General features: G+C 44.3%; 1 protein-coding gene across 1 annotated transcript in view; it reads right to left on the bottom strand.

The window, feature by feature from the left end:
* The window catches only part of DPYSL5 (dihydropyrimidinase like 5), an 84377-nt gene extending 66655 nt beyond the window's left edge, over window positions 1-17722 (bottom strand). The window contains exon 1 of the mRNA XM_065927215.1: window positions 17604-17722. The gene's annotated coding sequence lies outside the window, so the exon portion shown is untranslated. The remainder of the gene's footprint in view (window positions 1-17603) is intronic.
* Between the last annotated feature and the right edge of the window lie 3189 nt (window positions 17723-20911).

Here is a 20911-nt window from a genome sequence, read left to right as displayed (position 1 = left end):
TAAAAATGTCTCCAGACACTGTCATATGGCCCCTAAAGGGGCAAAGTCTCCCATAGTAGTGAGTGAGTGAGTGAGTGTGTGAGTAAGTCACTCAGTCATGTCCGACTCTTTGTGACCCCATGGACTGCCCCCTGCTTGGCTCCTCTGTCCACGGAATTCTCCAGGCAAGAATACTGGAATGGGTTGCCATTTCCTTCTCCACTCCCATGGTAGAGAAACACAGATCTACAATGATAGCACATCACTGGTTGGGGAGGAAAGGGGAAGGGGATTGAACAGAAAGAGACACAAGGGGGAACTTGCCTGGAGGACCAGTGACTAGACTCCTTGCTTCCAACGCAGGGGGCATGGGTTCAATCCCTGGTGTGGAACTAAGAGCCCACATGCCATGCAGTATGGCTACAAAAGTGTGTATATATACATATACATATATATAAAAGAGGCATAAGGAAACTTTGGGTGGCAATAGAAGTATTCCATATTTCAATTGTAGTGATTACTCAGGTACATAAATATGTCTTAAATGAATGTTAAAAATGGTTGTGTCCATTGCATATAAATTACACCTCAGCAAAGTTACCCTAAAAGCAACAAAACACATTAAAAAAAAAAAGGACTGCTAAAGGGAACTCAGAAAAAGAAGAGATGTAATTTAGTAGGAATTATATTTAATGCCAAGCTTCCTGGCAGTTCAAGTAACTGGGGAAATGGTTTGGGAGGGAAGGTGAAAACTCTTCTTATTATTGAATAAAAGGGCAGCTCTGATTCACCCACCAGGAAAGACACTTTGAATCCCCAATAATTTCTTGCTCCCCTCTATCTAATGGAACAGTCAAAAGAAGGCTTCAGTCAGAATGTTTTAGAGAAAGCAGTTCTGTTCTCTATGTAGATAATTCTAGAAGGAATTTATTGGATTACTCTGAGGAAAATAAGCATAGATGTATTTGCAGTTTTGCAGAAGGTGCAGAAATATTTTCCCAATGGCCATTTTTAATATAGAGCAAACATCAATAAAAGGCTGGGGAAATTCTATTAAATCTTAACTTAGCAATGACATTTCTTTGAAGGTTAAAGTGATATAGTCCAATTATAAATTTACATTTGATGCTCTGACTTACCCTAAAAGAGAATACAAATATATATTGGACATCCTCCAACTGATAATGGTAAGGAAGATGTCTAAATATCGCTTCTCCAGTTAGGTCATCCCATCCCCAACCATCCCTAAACAAAGTTCATGCTCCCCACCTCCCTCCTCTCAGCTTATTGTTCCAACATTAAGGAACATTATCCTCGTGGCTCAGATGGTAAAGAATCTGCCTGCAATGTGGGAGACCTGGGTTCAGTCCCTGAGTTGGGAAGATCCCCTGGAGGAGGGGATGGAAACCCACTTCATTATTCCTGCCTGGAGAATCCCACAGACAAAGGAGCCTGGTGGTCTATAATCCATAGAGTTGAAGAGTCGGACATGGCTGAGTGACGAACACACACATAGATTACAATCAGGAGAAAAGCAGGGATGCCTTCTCTGACCACAATTATTGAATGATGTTTGCAATTTCCTAAAAAATGCAAGTAAGATAATTAAACCCTCAAGATAAACATGGAAAAAGAGGTAAGCTATGCTATGATTGTATACCTAGAATCATACAATCTATGTGGTACCCAGGTGGCACTAGTGGTAAAGAATCTGCCTGCCAATGCACAGGACTTAAGAGATGCAGGTTCAGTCTCTGGGTTGGGAAGATCCCCTGGAGAAGGAAATGGCAACCCACTCCAGTATTCTTGCCTGGAGAATCCCATGGACAGAGGAGCTTGGGGAGTTCACAAAGACTCGGACACGACTGAAGTGACTTCACACACATACTATGATTGTATACCTAGAAAGCCTAAGAAAATTGGTAAAATAACCAATTATAAGGTAAATATAATAAAAGTAAAATATTATTTCCTATGCTAGTAACCAGCCAGCTAGAAATAGAAATAAGAAAAAATGTTGTGTTCACAGTAGTGAAAAACATTGGAAAACACTTAAGCATAAAAAAAAACACTGAGAATAGTTGAGAAAAGGCAAATCTAAATATAAAGTATTTTATTTGTTTGTATTTATTTTGTTCAGAGGCTGCCCAGTGTTGAGGGTGGGAAAGAGAGTAAATACAGATGGGCATGAATTTTTTGGGGGTGATAGAAATTTTCTAAAATTAAATTGCCTGATGGTGGCGTAACTCTTTAAATACACTAATAATCAGTTAATTGTACACTTAAAATCCGTAAATTTTATTGTATGCAAGTTATATCTCAATACAAATTCACACAAAAAGAGACCAAGAATAAAAAAACTAAGGCACAGACTCCTATAGAACTTCTCAAAGTACATAAAATAGGATCTAAACAAAATGAAACAAATATATTCTCAGACAGGAAAAGCTAATATTATAAAATGTCAATTCTCCGCAAAATGATAGATAAATGTAGTAACATTCCTATTAGAATTCCCAAAGGGTTTATTTTGAAATGGATAATGGAATTGAGTAGAGTAAAAAAAATTGTGAAAAGAAACACTATGGGCTAGATAAAGGACTTCACTGGAATAATAAAAGATACTATATGAAATTACTGTAATTAAAGCTGTATGGTATCAGCATATGATGAGACAAATAATTGGAACAGAGTAAGGTGCTTGGTAGCAGGTTTCAATTAAATCCAACAAAAGAGATATTTCAGTTCAGCAGGGGGAAAATGATTTACTTGATAATAGATGGGGCTGGCATCATTGGCTATTTGTCTGGAAGAAAATTAAGCAGGCTCCCTTACCTTACAGCATATATCCAAATCTGTAATCCATCTGGTTTTAATTTAAATGTAAAATATTAAGCAATTAAAAATATTAGAAGGAAGGCCAGGAAAATACATGTACAACCCAGTAGCAGGGGAGACCTTTTACATCAATCTAGAAACCAAGAAGCCATAAAAGTCAATTTCTGACTTTATAAAAATTTTTAAATGTGATATTACAGAAAATGATAATTTGATATAAAAATGATATAGAAATAAAGTCAATAAGCAGTAAATAGCCTGAGAAAACATGTAGAATGCATATGACAGCTATAAGTCTTACAAATTGATAAGCAAAATACAACCAAGAGAAAGATAGCCACAGGACATGGATAGGTAACATAGAAGAGCAAATCTAAATGACCAACAACATATAAAAAGATGTTCAACCTTACCAGTAATCAAGGAGATGTAAATAAAAGCCACAATAAGGCATCATTTCACATTCATTAGAATTGGCAAAAAATCCAGGGTGATACCTGATGTTGGCAGGACTTGGGGGCAGAGGGTGCAGGCTGGGAGAGCTTGGACAGACATTGTTGATAGAAATGTAAAATTATTACATGCTTTTGGGAAATAGTCTGAAAGCCTCTATTAAAGTTTTAAAAAGATCTCTGACTCAGCAACTTCACTCATAGGGTTCCATCCATAGAAATAAAAGCACAAGAATGCGAGGAGACATGTACAGAAAGTCCACTGCAGCATGGCTGGTAGGGTGAAACTAGAAAACTGGAAACAAATTGAATACCCACCAGTGCGGAATGGAGGAAAAATCTGTGGTACTCTCCAAAGGAAAACTGTGTCTCTACTTACAACACTTCCGACACCGACCACTGGAAGTTAGTGCAGGCTCCCCAGGTTAAGGGCTCAGTCCCATCAGATTGTCTCCAGCTGCAGACACCAGTCCCCTGGGTTGTCACCTGTACTTCCGACCATCCAAATATGAATCTGGGGTTCCCACAATGCCCTCCTCAAGTTTGTTAATTCACCAGAACAGCTCACAAACCTCAGAGAAACACTTAACTTAGAACTAAGTATTCTTGCCTGGAGAATCTTCATGGACAAAGAAGCCTTTAGGGCTGCAAGCCCATGAGGTCACAAAGAATCAGACACGACTTAGCGACTAATCACAGCACAGCAGAGCACTGGATATAACTTAGGAACAGCCAAATGGAAGACACGCACAGGGCCAGAGCTGGGGAAGGGACTTGGAGCTCCCATACCCTCACTGGTGTACTACCCTCTCAACACCTCAATGCATTCAGCGATAAGGAAGTTCTCTAAACTCCTCTGGATTTTTATGGAGGTTCCATTACAAACGCACGAGTGAATAAATCAATGGGCATTGGTGATTAACTCAATCTCTAGCTCCTTTTCCTCTCCCTGGAAGTGGGGTGAGGGCTGAGGGGTGGGACTGAAAGTTCCAGCTATCAATCACCTAGTTGGTTCCCTTGACAACCAGCTCCCAGCCTCAGAGTTACCTTATTAGCATAAACTCAGGTAAGGTTGAAAGGGGCTTATTATGAATAACAAGACACTCCTCTCATCCCAATCACTCAGAAAATTAAGAGTTTTATGAACTCTGTGCCAACTAGGAATGACAACCAAATATTCTTATTATATCACAATATCATATTATCCATGCCATAGAATATCATGCAGTTTTTAAAGTTAGATCTATACCAATTGTCTTAAAGGTTCTTCCAAGATGTAATAAGACAAGTTGTATAGATGATATATTTTACCAATAAAAATTATGTATCCATGATATCTACACATAAACATAAACATAAAAAGATCCTCTTCTTGCAAAATGAACAAAGGTGAAAAATACCTAGGTATATTATATTAATATGGGCTTCCCGGATGGCACTAGAGGTAAAGAACTTGCCTGCCATTGCAGAAGACCTAAGTCAGGGTTTGATCCCTGGTTCGGGAAGATCCTGGAGAAGGAAATGGCAACCTGCTTCAGTATTCTTTCCCGGAGAATCCCATGGACAGAGGAGCCTGGTGGGCTATAGTCCATAGGGTCACAAAGATTGGACATGACTGAAATGACTTAGCACACAGGCACGCATATGTTTATACACAGTGATGTATAAGGAATGAAACATGAGTGAGGGTGAGGAGGTGGTATTTAGTTGGAGAAGAGGAAGAGAGAGGAAACGGGAGAGGGGAGAGTCTAATTTTTAAAAAAGAAAGGAAAAAATGTCAACAATTAAAACTGAAAAGGGACATCCCTGGTGGCCCAGTGGTTAAGAACCCGCCTTCCAATGCAGGGGGCGTGGGTTCAATCCTTGGTCTGGTAATTAAGATTCCACATGTGGTGGGGGAGGGAGGCGTGGGGCGGTGGGGTGGCGGGGAGCAAAGACTCAGAAAGATAATGATAAAAAAGCAGTGGGTTCATAGGAGGTAAAATGGGTGAAGAAAACATGGACTAGAAACAGAGATACAGGAGAGCTGTGAATTATTTTTCTATGCTGTTTAAAAATTACCATAAACGTAGTGGTTTAAAACAACACCTATTTATTACCTCACTTTCTGTGGGTCAGGAGTCCTAAGTTCTTGGCTTAGAGCCTCACAGGCTACAGTCACGGTGTTGGACAGGCTGTGCTCTCATCTGGAGGCCTGCCAGGGAAGAACTCAATTGCAAGCTCACTCAGGTTGACAGAATTCATTTCCTTATGGACACAGGCTTCTAGCTAGAGGCCACTCAGCTCCCAGAGGCTACATAATTTTTTGCCAAGCGGGCCTTCCCAGCACAGCCACTTACTTATTAAGCATGTCTCTAGAGCAAGTCTGCTCACAAGACAGGGTCTTAAATCATGTAACAGTCATGGCATGATATCCCCATCATGTTGACTGTGTTCTCTTGGTTAAAAGCAAGTCACAGGAAGAGACCACACCAAGGTGTGAATTCAGGAGTCTGCCTTTATGGTCCTTACAGAGAAAACATGACCACAGGTAACCAGAATGCAAAGCAGAATGAAACGAACAGTCTACACAAGGGAACTAATTCCGTAGGAGGATCCAGCGGTCTCTTAGCCTGTCACTGGAGACCGAAGAGTATCAGAAACTGTCTGCACTGACTCAGCTCACTGGACTTAAATTGCCCTGGAGGTTCTTCCTCTGTGAAATGATTAAGTGTTGTCTATGGTTCTTTTTAGCCCGAATACCCTATCCTGACACCTGGCCCACTGTGCTGGTGGTGGTTTTTAGTCTCTAAGTTGCGCCTGACTCTTTCACAACCCCATGGACTGTAGCCCACCAGGTTCTTTCTGTTTCATGGTATTTTCCAGGCAAGAATACTGGAGTGGGTCGCCACACCCTCCTCCAGGGAATGTTCCCCACCCAGGGATCGAACCTATGACTCCTGCATTGGCAGGCACGTTCTTTGCCAGGGAAGCCCATATGTATATATTTTACATGTGTGTTAGTCGCTCAGTCATGTCCGACTCTTTGCGACCCCACGGACTGTAGCCCGCCAGGCTTCTCTGTCTATGGAATTCTCCAGGCAAGAATACTGGAGTGGATTGCCATTCCCTTCTCCAGAGGAAATTCCCAACCCAGGGATCGAACCCTGGTCTCCTGCATTGCAGGCAGATTCTTTACCATCTGAACTACAGGGAAGTCCATATATACATACATTTTACACAGATGGCAACATGCATTTAATATTGGCCTGCCTGCTTTCTTCCTATTCAGTGATACGTACTAGAGGTTGTTCTTTATCAGATCAGAAATTATCTGCCTTGGAACTTTCCTGGTAGTCCAGACTGCCTTTCCAACACAGGGGACATGGGTCTGATCCCTGGTCAGGGAACGAAGATCCCACATATGGAGGGGCAAACAATTTCTTTGTAAGGGTGGATCATGATGTATTTAACTAGCTCTTCAATTTTGAGAATTTAGGTTGGGTCTAAGTTATTTTTTGCTAGTACTAATAATGCTGCAACGATATCCTTTCCTATATTTCATTGTGCACATACACTTATACATTTTTAGGATAAATTCCCAGAAGCGGTATTGCTGTGTTAAAGGGTGTAAGAAGTTTTCGTTTTGATAGATGGTGCTGCAAGTCTGCTAGTTCGAGCTAGGAAGGAATCATGATGGTCTCGGCAGCAGCACAGCATGGCTGGTACAGGACATCTGAGCTGCCAGATAGAATCTAGTCTCCACCTTCTCACTGAACAGAGGAGGGAACTGAGCCTTTGTGGCTGAACTTCTCAGGTCCTCTCTATTCCCTCTGCACCAGCTATCATGTTGTCCAGCCTGTTCACTTGACAAGCATGTACTCTGACAATATTGTTATATATCTTTGTGTATCTAAAAGCACCTAACTTGAGCATCCGGAGAATACATTAACTCCACTTACTGAGTATTTACGATGTGACCCCCAGGCTCCCTGCATATTTTCCCCTGAGTCCTCCTCATAAACCTATGATCTTTAAATCACAAGGTAACTGAGGCTTGGGAAGATCAGGTGACTTTGTCTAAGGTCTCTCGTGTCTAGAAAGTAGCAGTCAGGATTCAAACTCCATCTCTCTCCCATGTGCAAGTTCCTTCCTGGAAGTTGCACTGTTCCTTGCAGGCACTAAGAAAATACGTGAGAGGAAGTTTGAGCCCATCTCCAATAACAACTCAGTGCAATTTAAGTCCAGTTACTGGGTTGTGAGTAAACCTCTCACTTGCCAGACTGTTCCAACAGTCATTTCTGGGTCCTGGCTATTTGCACTCTACTGGCAGATATTTAGAATTTAACAAAGTATTGGATGCCTCTCACAACTGTTTCATCTCTTCCCAACTTGGTGACCATTTGATTTCTTCCACAATGGCCAACTTTTGGTGCTATCTGCTATTAAAAGATAATACAATTTTATAGAATTTATTAGTAAAATTGGCTTTACTTGGAGTCCTTTGTCTTCTAAATTATTATTACAGGTACTGTTTGTAAAATGATTGATTACCTCTACATTTACACAAATTCTTACATTATTCCTACCTTTACACAACTTCTTTGATAAACAACTTGCCAGCTAAGACTAATTAGAAGGCATTCTCTGATCAGGAAATTCTATGACATGTATTATCCATTTCAAGGAATTAACATGCATTTATACATTTCTCCTCATGTGAAAACTATCCGGTATTATGACTAAAATTGCATCTCCCACACCACTCCTTTTTTTTTTTTAAAGGGAATCTTGATTCTCAAAAACATATTATCAGCTGGGTAATAAAAAATCATGTATGTGATGTTCACAATGATGTAAACACTACCTAAAAATTTAAAAATCGACCATAATCTAAATATTCACAAGTAAACTCAAATATAGCCCATTTCAATGAAACAATAGACAGTCATTGAAAGTTTACATTTCTAAATTAGGCAGAGACACAGAAAAGTTTTTTTCTCATGTCAAATGAAAGAACAAAATACAGTATCCACAATAGTGGATTCATGTTGTGATTACAACTCTGTAAAAATTATGTTGAGTATATGGATGAGAGTTGGATGAAACAAGCAAACATTTCACTAGCTGTACCAGCAAAATGGTCTATAAGTGGTTTTATAACTGATTAAATATTGGAGGAGTATACATTTTAAAGTGTGAAACTAAATCCTATATTAAAAGAGATATGAAAATATCCATGTCTTTAAGGGACTTAGAGATTAAGCAGTAAATCTATATTTAAAGCAGTGGATAAATCTGATCTCACTTGCTTGTATGAGGACCAATCAAACATGGCAGGCTACATGGCAAGAGAAAATTCTTTTTCAGGAACAACTTGGGCTGTGAATGAGTGTCGTAAAAAACCAGGCAAGTTAGGGGTTCATGACCACCTTGTCACACTCCTTTGGTGGCAAAGGTTTCTTACCACCATCCTCTAATTGTACCTAAACTACTGCCCTTGATCTGCTTGGCCACATTTATCATTGCCATCTCTCCTGGGCCAACAGTGAAGACTGGCTATGGAGACGAGATGGATTTGCCTATATCCACAATCTGGAGGCTACTGTTCATGTTCATTATAATCCTATTGTAAAAATAATGTGCATTGGGAACTATATTCAATATTTTTTAATAACCCATAAAGGAAAAGAATCTGAAAAAGAATATATATGTATGTTTTATATATATATATATATATATATATATATATATATATATATATATATTCAGATAGAGATCTATCAGAATCACTTTACTGTATGACTAAACTAACACAGTATTGTAAATGAACTATACTTGAATTAAAAAGAGAGAAAAAAGGAAATAAATAAGATTAGTGAAAAGTGAAAGTGTTAGTTGCTTAGCTGTATCCGACTCTATGCAACCCCATGGACTGTAGCCTGCCAGGCTCCTCTATCCATGAAATTCTCCCTGCAGGAACCCTGGAATGGATAGCCATTCCCTTCTCCAGAGGATCTCCCCAACCCAGGGATCCAATCCAGGTCTCCTGCATTGCAGGAAGATTCTTTTACCACCTGAGTCACCAGAGAAACCCTAAACAAGATTAACATCCCCCTCCCCCAAATTGTGCAGTTTAAGTCTTTTTTAAAAACCCACAAAAATGGGATATATGCCATAATTCTTATTTCCAAGTAAGAAATCTGAACTTTCTCCCTGCACACCTAGAGCCGGTGCTCTGCAACAAGAGAAGCCACCGCAATGAGAAGCCTGAGCACAGCAAATAGAGAGTAGCCCCCTCTACCATGCCACAACTAGAGAAATGAAGACTCAGCACAGCCAAATAAATAAGATAAATCGATAAATAAAATTAAAAGAAAAACAGAAAAATGCCAAAAAATAGTTATAATAAAAAAAAAATCTGAACTTTCTGATTCCAAGTTGGTACTTTTTGAAGAATTTTTTAAGTCACCAAAATCACACAATTCAAAACTGCAATTTGACCTAATATAAGAAAAGTTAGCAGAATAAAAATCGCTTGTTATTCTTGTTCAAATCTGACTAGTCATCTCCTAAATGATCTTTGGACCCACACTGCAACTATAACCTGATTCTCAGCTTTTCCTTAAGAAACAGAAGTTAAGGAAGTAGTTGTAGCAAGCCCAAGCACAACCATTAGTTTTAAAATGTTCATTTCAGCTACTGTGGAGCCAGACATAGCCAGAGTTCTATTTTTTACTGAAGAGTAAGAGTTTAAAACCAATCTCTGATCAAGCCACAAAATCATGCCAGCATTTAGGGCTCCTAAAAACAGTTTAATCACAGCATTGCATGCCTTGGGATTGACTTTTTTTAAAAAGTTCACCATTAGTCTTACTATTTGGCACGGTCTACTAAAACATAACATATGCATGTCCTTGACCCGAATTCTACTCCTAAATATATACCCAAGAGAAACACAAGTTTGTTCACCAAAAGATGTGTGCTAGAATAGTCACAATAAAACTATTCACAGTAGCATCAAACAAAAACTAGCCAAATACCCATTAACAACAAAATGCATAGTAAACTATGGTACTTTTACACAATGGAATGCTATGTAGCAATGAAAATGAGCATATGAAATGCAGCAAATGTAATAGTGAGCAAAAGAAGCCACTTTCTGAAAGAGTACCCAGTATGTGTCCATCTGTAAAAAGTTCAAAAATAGGCAAAGCTGATCTATGCTGATAGTGGTTAGAGACGCTGGAAGATTAGTGACTAGGAGGCGACTGAAGGGGGGCTTTGGGGTATGTGCTAGTAACCTGTTTCTTGATCAGGTGAGGTTACATGGCCATGTTCAGTTTGTGAAAATTCAGTCAGCTATACACTTATGATTTGTATATTTTTCTGTATATCTGTTCGGTTCAGTTCAGTTGCTCGGTGTCCGACTCTTTGCGACCCCATGGACTGCAGCATTCCAGGTTTATATATCTGTTACACTTTACTAAAAAGTTTAAAAAATGAGAATACTTTAAAAATACACGCTCAGCCCCCCAGACTACCATTTTATGTAGTGTGTGGCCCATATAACCGGCAACATGCCAAACTTAAAAACATTCTGAGTAACTTCCTTAAAGTTGAGTTTCACATTTGTTGAAAAAGAGCAGTAAGGGAACAAAAAAAGCAGTAAAGGAAAAAAATTGGGGGCTACATTTGAATTTTACAACAGAATGAATGTATCGATCCACAAAGACATAAATCTGGTTAAAGTGCTAAAAATGAGAAAGGCGGCGACTTCTCCATCAATAGTGGGTCATGCTCTGGGGGATGACAAAGGGAAGGAAAGAACCAGACAAAGGCAGGGGGAATAAAGACCAAAGGCCTGAGAAACTGGAGGGAGCCCATGGCGGATTTGAAATCAACAAAGGGAATGTCTGTCAGGGGACACCGAATGGACACGAAGGTAGTGTGACTGAGTCCTAGGCACTGCTACTCTGTACAAGACACCTTCACAAGGAGTGGAGACAGTGACAGACCCCAAACTCTTTGCCGAGCCAATGAAAATGGACAGATGTTGGGAGGTGAAGAGTGACACAATGCCTAATTCAGAATGCAGATATTCTCCCGTTGTTTTGTTTTTTGGCCGGTCCTGAATGCAGGATATTAGTCCCCCAACTGAGGATTGAACCTGTGCCTCCTGCTGGTGCCTTCTGCTGGGGAAGTGAGTCTTATCCACTGGACTGCCAGGGCAGTACCTCTCCTGCCTTGATTCAAGAAAATCTAGAATCTAGTCATTAGTAAAACCTCAAATTCACTTGAGTCAAATGAAATATTATCTATTAAATGCTTGCTGTGAGCAACAATTTGTGCTAGAAGCTACATGGGTGAAAAAGAGAGATCCAAATTGTATTTTCAACAAGGTAAGGGGCAGCATTTTGTAGTGGGATAAATAGGCCATTGCTAATTCTTTAGTTTATTGCAAATAAGGCTCTTAGCTTGGGGTAGTGTTTAAAAAAGCATGGACCCTGTGATAGTTTTTTTGTGTGTGTTTCATCTTGGCTAGGCTACAGTAGTCAGTCATTCAGTCAAACACATCTATATGTGTTGCTGGGAGGGTATTTTATAGGTATGGTTATGCCAGTTGACTTTAAGATTTTCCCCAATAATGTAGGTGGGCCTCATACAATGTAGTCGAATGTAGCTGAAGGACCTTAAGAGAAAAACCAAGGTTTCCCAGAAGAGGAAGAAATTCTGCTTTAAGACTAACCATTATGGGGTCCTTGCAACATTAGCTCCCACCTGAAAACTTCCAGCCCACTAGCCTGCCCTACATACATCAGACTTGCCAGCCCCCACAGTCTCATAAGCCAATCCTTATTGGTTGTTTTGCTGGAGAACCCTGACTCATATAGGCTCTGAGCAGAGCCAGTGGATGCAAAGCTTTTCTCTGTCACTTCTCATTTGCTTCATCTGTAAAATGGGGATAATAACAGTACTGTACTCAACTCATAGTAACTAAAACAACACCTAGCACAGAGCAAGTACTTTGAAAGTTTTTGTTAAACGGGTAATTCTGTGCTGCTGAGTTTATTTCTTAGGTAGAAAACTTGAGATATTTTTATTCCTAAGAATTTGCCATCAACCAAACATGATCACTCTTTCCCATACCAACAGAACAGTCTCAGAACAGCTGTCTCAACCAGTTAAGGATGCCTAATTGTTCTTTAGATGATGTAGGAGCAGGAGCAGTTGCCAGGCCAACTCTATACACAGGAAAGTTTTGGCAAAGCTGGGTCAGAGCAGTTCTGGAACATTCTTAACTCTGCAAGTCCTCAGCTGCTCAAAACAGCTGTGCTTAAGGAGGCTGACAGTCAACACAGAGCTATTCCTACTATTTACAGAGTGGGACCTTCAGAACAGAGTCCTAATCATTCTTTCTATTCCCACTATTGATAACCCTATAGCCGCTTACCCTGACCTCTGGGGATGAAAGATTAAACAAGGAATCGAAATATTTTTAGGGGTACACATTCTGGGGTGAGAGTATGATGATGGTGCTGACGGCGGTAACTGACATTTATTGAGAACTTACTAGGGGCCAGACTCTGTTCTCAGGCTATACATATGTTAACTCATATAAACCTCATTGAATAAATGAAGAAACTAAGTCCTTAAGATAAAAATTAGTCATTTAAGGATGGACAGACATGGAGAAGGAAATGGCAACCCACTCCAGTACTCTTGCCTGGGAAATCCCATGGGCGAAGGAGCCTCGTAAGCTACAGCCCATGGGGTCACGAAGAGTCAGACATGACTGAGCTACGATGACACAGATATGAAGTAAAACATAGGGCTATCTTTAAAAAAAAAAATTAAAAAAAAAAAAGGATGGACAGACAGCAAGTGTTGGGGCTGGGACTCAACTTCCAGCTTTCTGGCTCAGAGCCAGGTTCTCCTTCCTGTGTACATTGCCTCTGAGTCTGGATTGTAAAGAGGGAGTCCATGTGGGAGGAGGCAAAGGAACAGCACAGAACTGGGCTGTGATTGATCAGAGGGCATGAGAGGGTCGGGGATGCTATGGTTAAGTCCATTTATTTTAGATGGAAGAAATTTCCAAAATTGAAGTAGAACAAACCATATACAATATTCTTTCATGAAATTCTTTTAAGTATATAATGTATCTGCTTTTATACATAAATATCAACATTCATTAAAGTCATACCACAGTATTTGCACCTTTCATTTTCATATAAAAATTTAAAGACAAAGTGATCTTGAAATTATTTCTTATTTGTTCACTAGCAGTACAAGAAAATCAAATACCTTCTTACTTGATTACTCTCATTTGATTACATTTTATACCAACTTCTCCTTACAGGTTTTCACATTGACAAAGGTTTCCTGTATCATTGTTCTTCTCTAGGTGACTGTCAATTAAGTCTTTAGAACACTTTTCTGAAATATTTTCTTATAGCTCAGAAATCAAAAATGTGTGAACAGGATTAGATTCTATCAGAATTTGATTAGCTTTGACACCAGAAAGATAGACTGGGTCTTACATACTTTTTTCTAATAGTACCAACTCCCCTGGTTCTCAATATTAAACTAAATTCTGATTTACTCCAGAAATTTATCCACAGTTGTGATGGCCTTTGGCTTACAGTTCCATTCCCTGAAGCTGAATTGTCAAAGGAGCTATTATCAAAGAGGGAGAATTCTCAGATATCCATGGCAGAAAGACAGGAAGAGGTAGAGGTACCACAGATGAAGCCTATACCAAGTCCTCAAACCTGATTTTGGCCAATTGTACACACTTGCCTCGCTGGGTAACTGCTTCCAGTGGTGGAAACATGCAGTGTATTTAGAATACTATTACCCTGACTTAAATCTGAAGAGGTTATGCTGAAAACGGCCAAGTGTTCATGTCCCACAAACATCTTTTGCATACCGAGCTGAGGTTCCCAAAGTCAGGGAGGTGGGAGTTAAGAATGGCACTCTATGGACTTCTCTGGTGGTCCAGTGGTTAAGACTCCATGCCTCCACTGCAGGAGGTGTTGGTTCGACCCCTGGTCAGGATACTAAGATCTCACATGCTGCCTATGTGGGCACTCGAGGGACATAAGGTTCTTTTCTACAGCCACCTGCCTCTCTTATCTGTCTCCCAGGCATTTTCACAGGGCAGGTAGGAGGATACTGCTTTCTATCTTCCTTGAAGAAATGGGCCGGTCATACTAATATTCCTTATCTATGAACTGACTCCCCATGAGGAAAAAATTGGACTGGATGTTCACACAGTGCTCTAAAATAATAGGATTACACCCTTAAGTCCATAAAATTCTCTCAAGAAGAACAAGCCAACAAAATATGTCTCATTGGGAGTTTTTTCATAAGAAAAAAAAACTTTAGTACCAGATTTTGGGTATTCTAATATAGAGATTCTTGGTTTTCACTTACTCTGGGCTCCTCTATCCATGGAATTCTCTTGGCAAGAATACTGGAGTGGGTAGCCATTCCCTTCTCCATGGGATGTTCCCGACCCAGGAATTTAACCCCAGTCTCCCACATTGCAGACAGATTCTTTACTCTTTGAGCCACCAGGGATCCAATATAGAGATTCCTGGTTTTCACTTACTCTGGAGATAGATCGGTCTATTATTTTAGTTAAATACATCCAATGAACAACATTCCAGCTAGTCCTTTGTAAATTCCGAGAGGCACCTCTGCACAACATCATCCTTTAATAAAAGCATCAGGACAGAGCCTACTGTTGCTACTGCTGGGTACAGCGCAGGTAGGAAGCATTCACGTTGGCAGCTACCATATGTGCTGGGCAATAGGCGACAGTCACATCACAGTCCCTCACCTTATACCAGCCCGAGTAAAATCCTGAGGTTTCAAAGCCAGGTTATGAGAGCCCAAAGGCTCATCAGTCAACTTCAGGCCAAATATGTCACAGCGATTTTTCCTATGACGGTCTGCTTGTCATCGAGCCAAGCTTCTTCCTTCACTCTTGGAATAAAAACGCTTCTGGCTTGCTTTTTGTTTGTTTTGTCTTTTTAAAATGAATGACCATTTTAAAAAAATAAAAATAAAATGAATAACCATTTAAAAGTATGTCTATGCTAAAGAGTCACCTTTAATATCAACTGAACAATCATCAAAGAAAACCTGTAAAACTGAACGTTGGTTTCTGGCTGTCATCTCACATGCTAAGACGCTGCTAGCCTGGTGTGAAAGATGCTTAGACAGCAAGCAAGACTGAATGCATGGAAAGCTCTGTTGAGCTCCTTTTTGTGTTTCCATTTCTGTCCATCTGCTTTTCCATGGCAAGAAGACGCCTCCTATCACAGAGTCGTCCCTCTCTTAGGTCAGCAGACACTACAAGTGAAATTTGCAAAGGATGGATACATTGGCTTGGGTGTGGTCACCGGCAAAGGGAAGCATTGGTCCCCTAGCTGCCGGCTTAAAGTCCAGGAGCTGCGCCCGTGGCGGGTGATCTCCACGACTGCTTCTCTCCATTCTATCACAAATCGCACCAGCCCTGATTGCCCCCTCTCAGAACGCACAGCACACGCGTCCGCCTCGTCAGACAAAGCCGGCTACTCAGGGAGCCCGCTCAGCACCGAGGCGACCTCCACAGGTCTTCCCCCACCCCGACCGTCTCGGTGGTTGGTCAGCAGCAAGGGGCAGGGGGCGGCGCCGCAGCCAGAAGGTACCAAAGCCAGGGGCGGCGTCTGTCTGCGGGTCCCACAGTCTGGGGGGCGGGGATGCGCGACTCACATCAGAGAATTACCAGCGGGGTTTGTTGCCCTAACACAAACCCCAAGAGAAGAGCACGTGCCCTTTGATTTCTCCAGGAGTGTTTTCTGCACCGGAAAACCGCACAGTCGGGCTCTAGGGGTGCCCTAGCTCGTGGTGTGGAGGACACCAGTGCCGGCTATTGTTCTCCGGGTCTCCCGGGCGGGAGGCGGTCCCCATTCCGCCTCCCTGGCATCACCTGCCGCTGGACCAAGCCTTTCAGCTCTGCGAAGAAAAGGGTGTGCCTGTGGCGCTGCGGATTATCACAAAACCCTAAACGAGTCCCTAAGGGCTGGTGTCAAGCCGGGAGACAAAGCTCCTCGTAGGGACAGCCGGCTCGGCCCCCGATCCGCCATCCCAAGTCTGTCGCCGGGTCCAAGAGCCACGCCCAGCCAGCCACAGGACCGCCGGGTCCCTCGCCGGGGCTAAGGGTCTTTGGGCCCGAGACCCGCCTCCCCCCACCTCCAGCTGCCTGCCCCTCCCTTCCCGGGAGACCTCCCTCCCCAGGGAGACCCCTCCCTCTCATCGCGTGGGTCTCCTCCTCCCCAGCGTCTACTCTTCTCTAACCCAGGCAGTCTCCACCCTCCCGCATCCCTCCTCCCCTCCACATTCTTCATCAGCCCCAGCCTCGCCTTGCGCCACCTGCTCCGAACTCCGACCCTCCCTGCTCAGACCCTTCTCTTTCCTCAAACCTGTCTTCAGTGCCCCCTCCTCCCACCCATCCCTATCTTCCATCTTTCTCATCTTTGCTCAAACGGAGGCCTCGCCTCCGCCTCTCTCCATCTCAGCTCCTCTCCAACTCGGACTCCTGCCTCCTCCCCCGGCCTGGGGCGTCTCCCGCCAAGATCGATGCCCCCGGGAGGGCTCCCGCGCTGGGCTCGGGAGAAGGGACTCAGCTTGGCGCCCGCTCTGGGCTGGGCAGCGAAAGGCGGCCTTTGTGGTTCAGACAGGTGCCTCCAGAGGCGGCCGGCTAATAGTCCACCCGTTAGCCGGACGGGTGGGCGGACCGCTGGGTCCGGTCCAGGCTGGGCAAACTCCAACCCGGAGGCGAGAGGGTCAGAGGGTGTGTGTGTGTATGCTGGGGGCGGTGGGGGGGCGGGGTGGGCTGGCGGTGATCCGTGCGGGCAGAGGACCGCGCGCAGATCTAAGGTATCGGGCAGGACGGGCCCACGGCCAGAGAAGCTCCCGCCCAGCCCTCCAGCCATTCACTGCACCTCGACGAGGCTGGGCGTCTACTGTGTTGCTAGCAGCGAACGCCTTCCACCAAGCCAGCCTCCTCACCCCAGTTTTTTGCAATCCCATGAGCATCTATTAAACGCCTACTATGAATAAGGTACCGCTCGGCGCTCCGGGAACTCTGTAGGCTTACAAAGAGGAACCGATTCGGGTCCCAATTTAGCCCGAGAAGGCTGCCCCGAATTCCAAACCACACCTCCCGCCACGTTCCCAGCAGCCGGTTCTCGGGGCGCACTCCGACCCCAGCCCTATTGTGCTCCTCCCAGAGAAACAGACTGTCTGAGATGGACGTCCCAGCCCGGGGAGAATAAGCCCACCGCCCTCCCTGCCATCACCCACTCCTCCGGGATGCCGCGGCTGCGGGGTTCTGTCGGTGGGTGGGTTCTCCTCCTGTCTCGCCGCGGCGCCGGCGCTGCGGGTGCTCTGGGCGGCGCGGCTGCACGCGCGCTCGCTTGATCGCCGCCTTGGCGCGCGGGGGCTTCGGAGTCCGAAGCCGCGAGCGGGGGAGGGGACTTGGGTGGGGGCTGGAGGAGGCCTCCGCCAATCACGGGAGCGACAGCTCCTCCCCAGCGCTCCCCACCTCGCGCTAGCAGGTTAGGGGGAGGCGGGGACCGGCGGCGCCCTGCATCCTCGGCGCCGCGCGCGGCCACCGCCTGGGGACTACAACTCCCGACAGGCCCTGCCGCGGGGCCAGGGTCCGAGAGGGGACGAAGGGCGCGGCCCGAGAACCAGCCGACCCCGGGCGCCCTTCTCCGCGTTCCTTCGGATTTCCATGGTGACTCAAGACACTTCACAAAGCCCGGGCGCTTGAACGCGCTGATGCACGGGTCCCCTGGGACGGCTACCGCGTCCCCTCCCCCCGCAGGACCCCACCCGAGAAGCTGGAACAATGTCCTCGCCGCCTCTCCCCGTCTGCTGGCTGCTGCCGGGCCTGCCCTTCTCTGCAGGCCGGGCTAAGACCGCCTGATTACCGCCGAGACCCAGTCCTACCCTGGGCGCCCGGCGGAATTGTAGGATGGAGAGGGCGGGATGTAGTTATAGGAAAATGTTCCCATATACAAAGTGATCGGCCACGCGGGATCACCTCAGTTCGCATCTGTCCCTTCTGGGGCCTCGAACCCGGAGTTCATGCTCTCGGCTACCGCTTCTCCATTCAGGGCTCTCAGGTCCAAGCTGCCCGTCCCATTTCTGAAACCTCCTACCAGGGCGTGGTGAATGAAGCCTTTGGAAATGTTTTGTAACTCAATTTACCTTCGCTTCACCCTTTTTCTTCAACTTTTGCATTTACACATAATCTAACAAAGTCAGCAAGTCTAAAGAGGGGGAAAAAAGAAAAAAGAAAGAGGGGAGGATCGCCAGGCCTTTATCTCCTTCCAGATAGCCTCTCAACCCTTTACCCAGCTATCTGTTCTTTCCTGTAGTTGTAATAATAGCTTAGATATAGTTCAGTAATTTGACTGTTTTCACTTAATGCGTTGCTGTTGATACAGTGTTAAAATGCAGCGTTGAGTCCTCATTCCAACCCTGGGAACCCCAAGGGGCTGTTGCAGAAGCCCCTCCCCAGCAGGGGCCCTGGGAAGTGGTGAAGATGGGAGAGTTCCCTGACTGTAGCCGCACAACCATGGCCCTAAGAGATGTTTCTCCCGGCAGGATATTTTCAAACAAAACTGTACTTCATTACACCCAAAGGCCTTCCCACCAACCACCACCCAACCCCCAACCCCGTCTCAGCAAAATCTAAGGGTGCCCGGCCTCCAGAGAGCCCATGGGAGTGAAGTCTCCTTGGGTCCCTTGCTCTGTACTCCTTTGCTGTTGGCTCAGAGATTGCAGCCCACCAGGCTGGGAGTTGGGCCTCACTTCTGGATTACCACCACCGAGCCTCCACTTCTCCTGGGAGGAAGGTTTTCTTTTCTGCTCCTTCTCACATCCTGAACTTATGCAGGGAGACCAACTCCCACCCCCACCCCACCCCCTTACCCCCAGCCTCCTGCATTGAACACTGTTAGTTGTTAGTTATTCAGTCTCCAAGTCATTTCCGACCATTTGCGATTCCATGGACTGCAGCACACCAGGCTTCCCAGACCATCACTATCTCCTGGAGTTTCCAAAATCTCATGTTCATTGAGTAGGTGATACTGTCCAACCATCTCATCCTCTGTCGCCCCCACTTCTCCTCTTGCCCTTAATCTTTCCCAGCATCAGGGTATTTTCCAATGAGTCGACTCTTTGCATCAGGTGGCCAAAGTATTGAAGCCTCAACTGACGACCTCAAAGCATCTCTAATCCAGAGGAGGATGGAATGTGGTTGTGAAAACATGGGGCAAATGGCTCCTCCTTCCCCCACTGCTCCGGCTTGGGGAAGTACCAAGGGATTCCCCTAAGGCTGGCCAACTTCTGCTGCTGTCCCAGGGATTTGGGTAAAATGGGTTGAACTTGAGGGAGGTGGAGTGCAGCGGGCTCAGGGCAGCTGGGTCCACTTGCACGGGCCAGGCTGCACTTTTTGCCTAAGGAGGAGGGAGCCCTCTAGTGGTAGTAAGCTTTCTTTGCAGCATTTAATGGACCTCACGTTTGGACTTCTGCTTTCTTTGCTTTCTTGGGCCTGCTCCCCCAGGTCAGAAAAGAGCTGCCTAGAGGTAATTTGTTGGCCTGGGGCATTGCTAAAAGCCACATCCAAAAATGAGGTTATTGATTTTAGTTGTTGATTTTAGTTCTATGTATTTTTAACTTAGGCTCTATCTCTTGGAAAGTAGAAGGAAAACAGGGTTTGGGGTTCGCACATTTCTAGGTTAGAATATTTGCTCTATTTTCTGGATACCTGAATTTGAGAGAGTTGCTTGGTCCATCTGAGCCTTAGCTCCCCAGAGTGTGGGGACCATGTGTGTGTGCTAAATCGCTTCAGTTGCGTCTGACTCTGTGCGATCCTATGGACTGCAGCCCGCCAGGTTCCTCTGTCCATGGGATTTTCCAGGCAAGAAAACTGGAGTGGGTTGCCGTGCCCTTTTCCAGGGGATCTTCCCGATGCAGGGGTAGAACCTGCATCTTTTAACGTCTCTGCTTTGTCAGGGGGGTTCTTAACTGATCAGCGCCACCTGGGAAGCCCTGAGTGTGGGGAACATAATGCATTCTTTTAACCTTGCTGTGATAATTACATGAGGAAATGCATATAAAAGGCATAGTATACTACCTAACATATAGCATACACTCAACAAATTTAGCTATTATTGTTCATTTATTCAACAAAAAGTGGTTACTGAATACTGAACAGTGTGCTACCATTATAACAATCACAAAAGGAAATATGTTGTGACTTTGATTGTAAAGCTCCCATGACCAGCTTAGGTGAAAGATCATCAGCTGGATTTGAATTTCACCTGGATATTGACTTGCTGGATTCTTCTAAGCAGAGGTCTGAGATTTCAGGATGGAGTAAAAGTCTGTGGGTAGCAAAGCTGAGGGGAAGACAGCTGAGGATCCCATCATGGCTTAAAAGTCAAGTTTGTGGATGGAGGTGGGAAGAGAGGGGAATGGCAAGGTAGGCTGGAGTCAGGGCCTTCACAAAACTCAGGACTACTGGCTTTTATGAGAAAATGTGTTAGGGGTTCCAAATTGCCTTAACAGCATGCTTTTTTCTTTTTCTAAGAGTTTTT

The sequence above is a fragment of the Muntiacus reevesi genome, chromosome 3, assembly GCF_963930625.1.
Source record: "Muntiacus reevesi chromosome 3, mMunRee1.1, whole genome shotgun sequence".
NCBI classification, from domain to species: domain Eukaryota; kingdom Metazoa; phylum Chordata; class Mammalia; order Artiodactyla; family Cervidae; genus Muntiacus; species Muntiacus reevesi.
The sequence above is the reverse complement of the archived record's forward strand: the minus strand, read 5'-3'. Positions and strand labels throughout refer to the sequence as shown.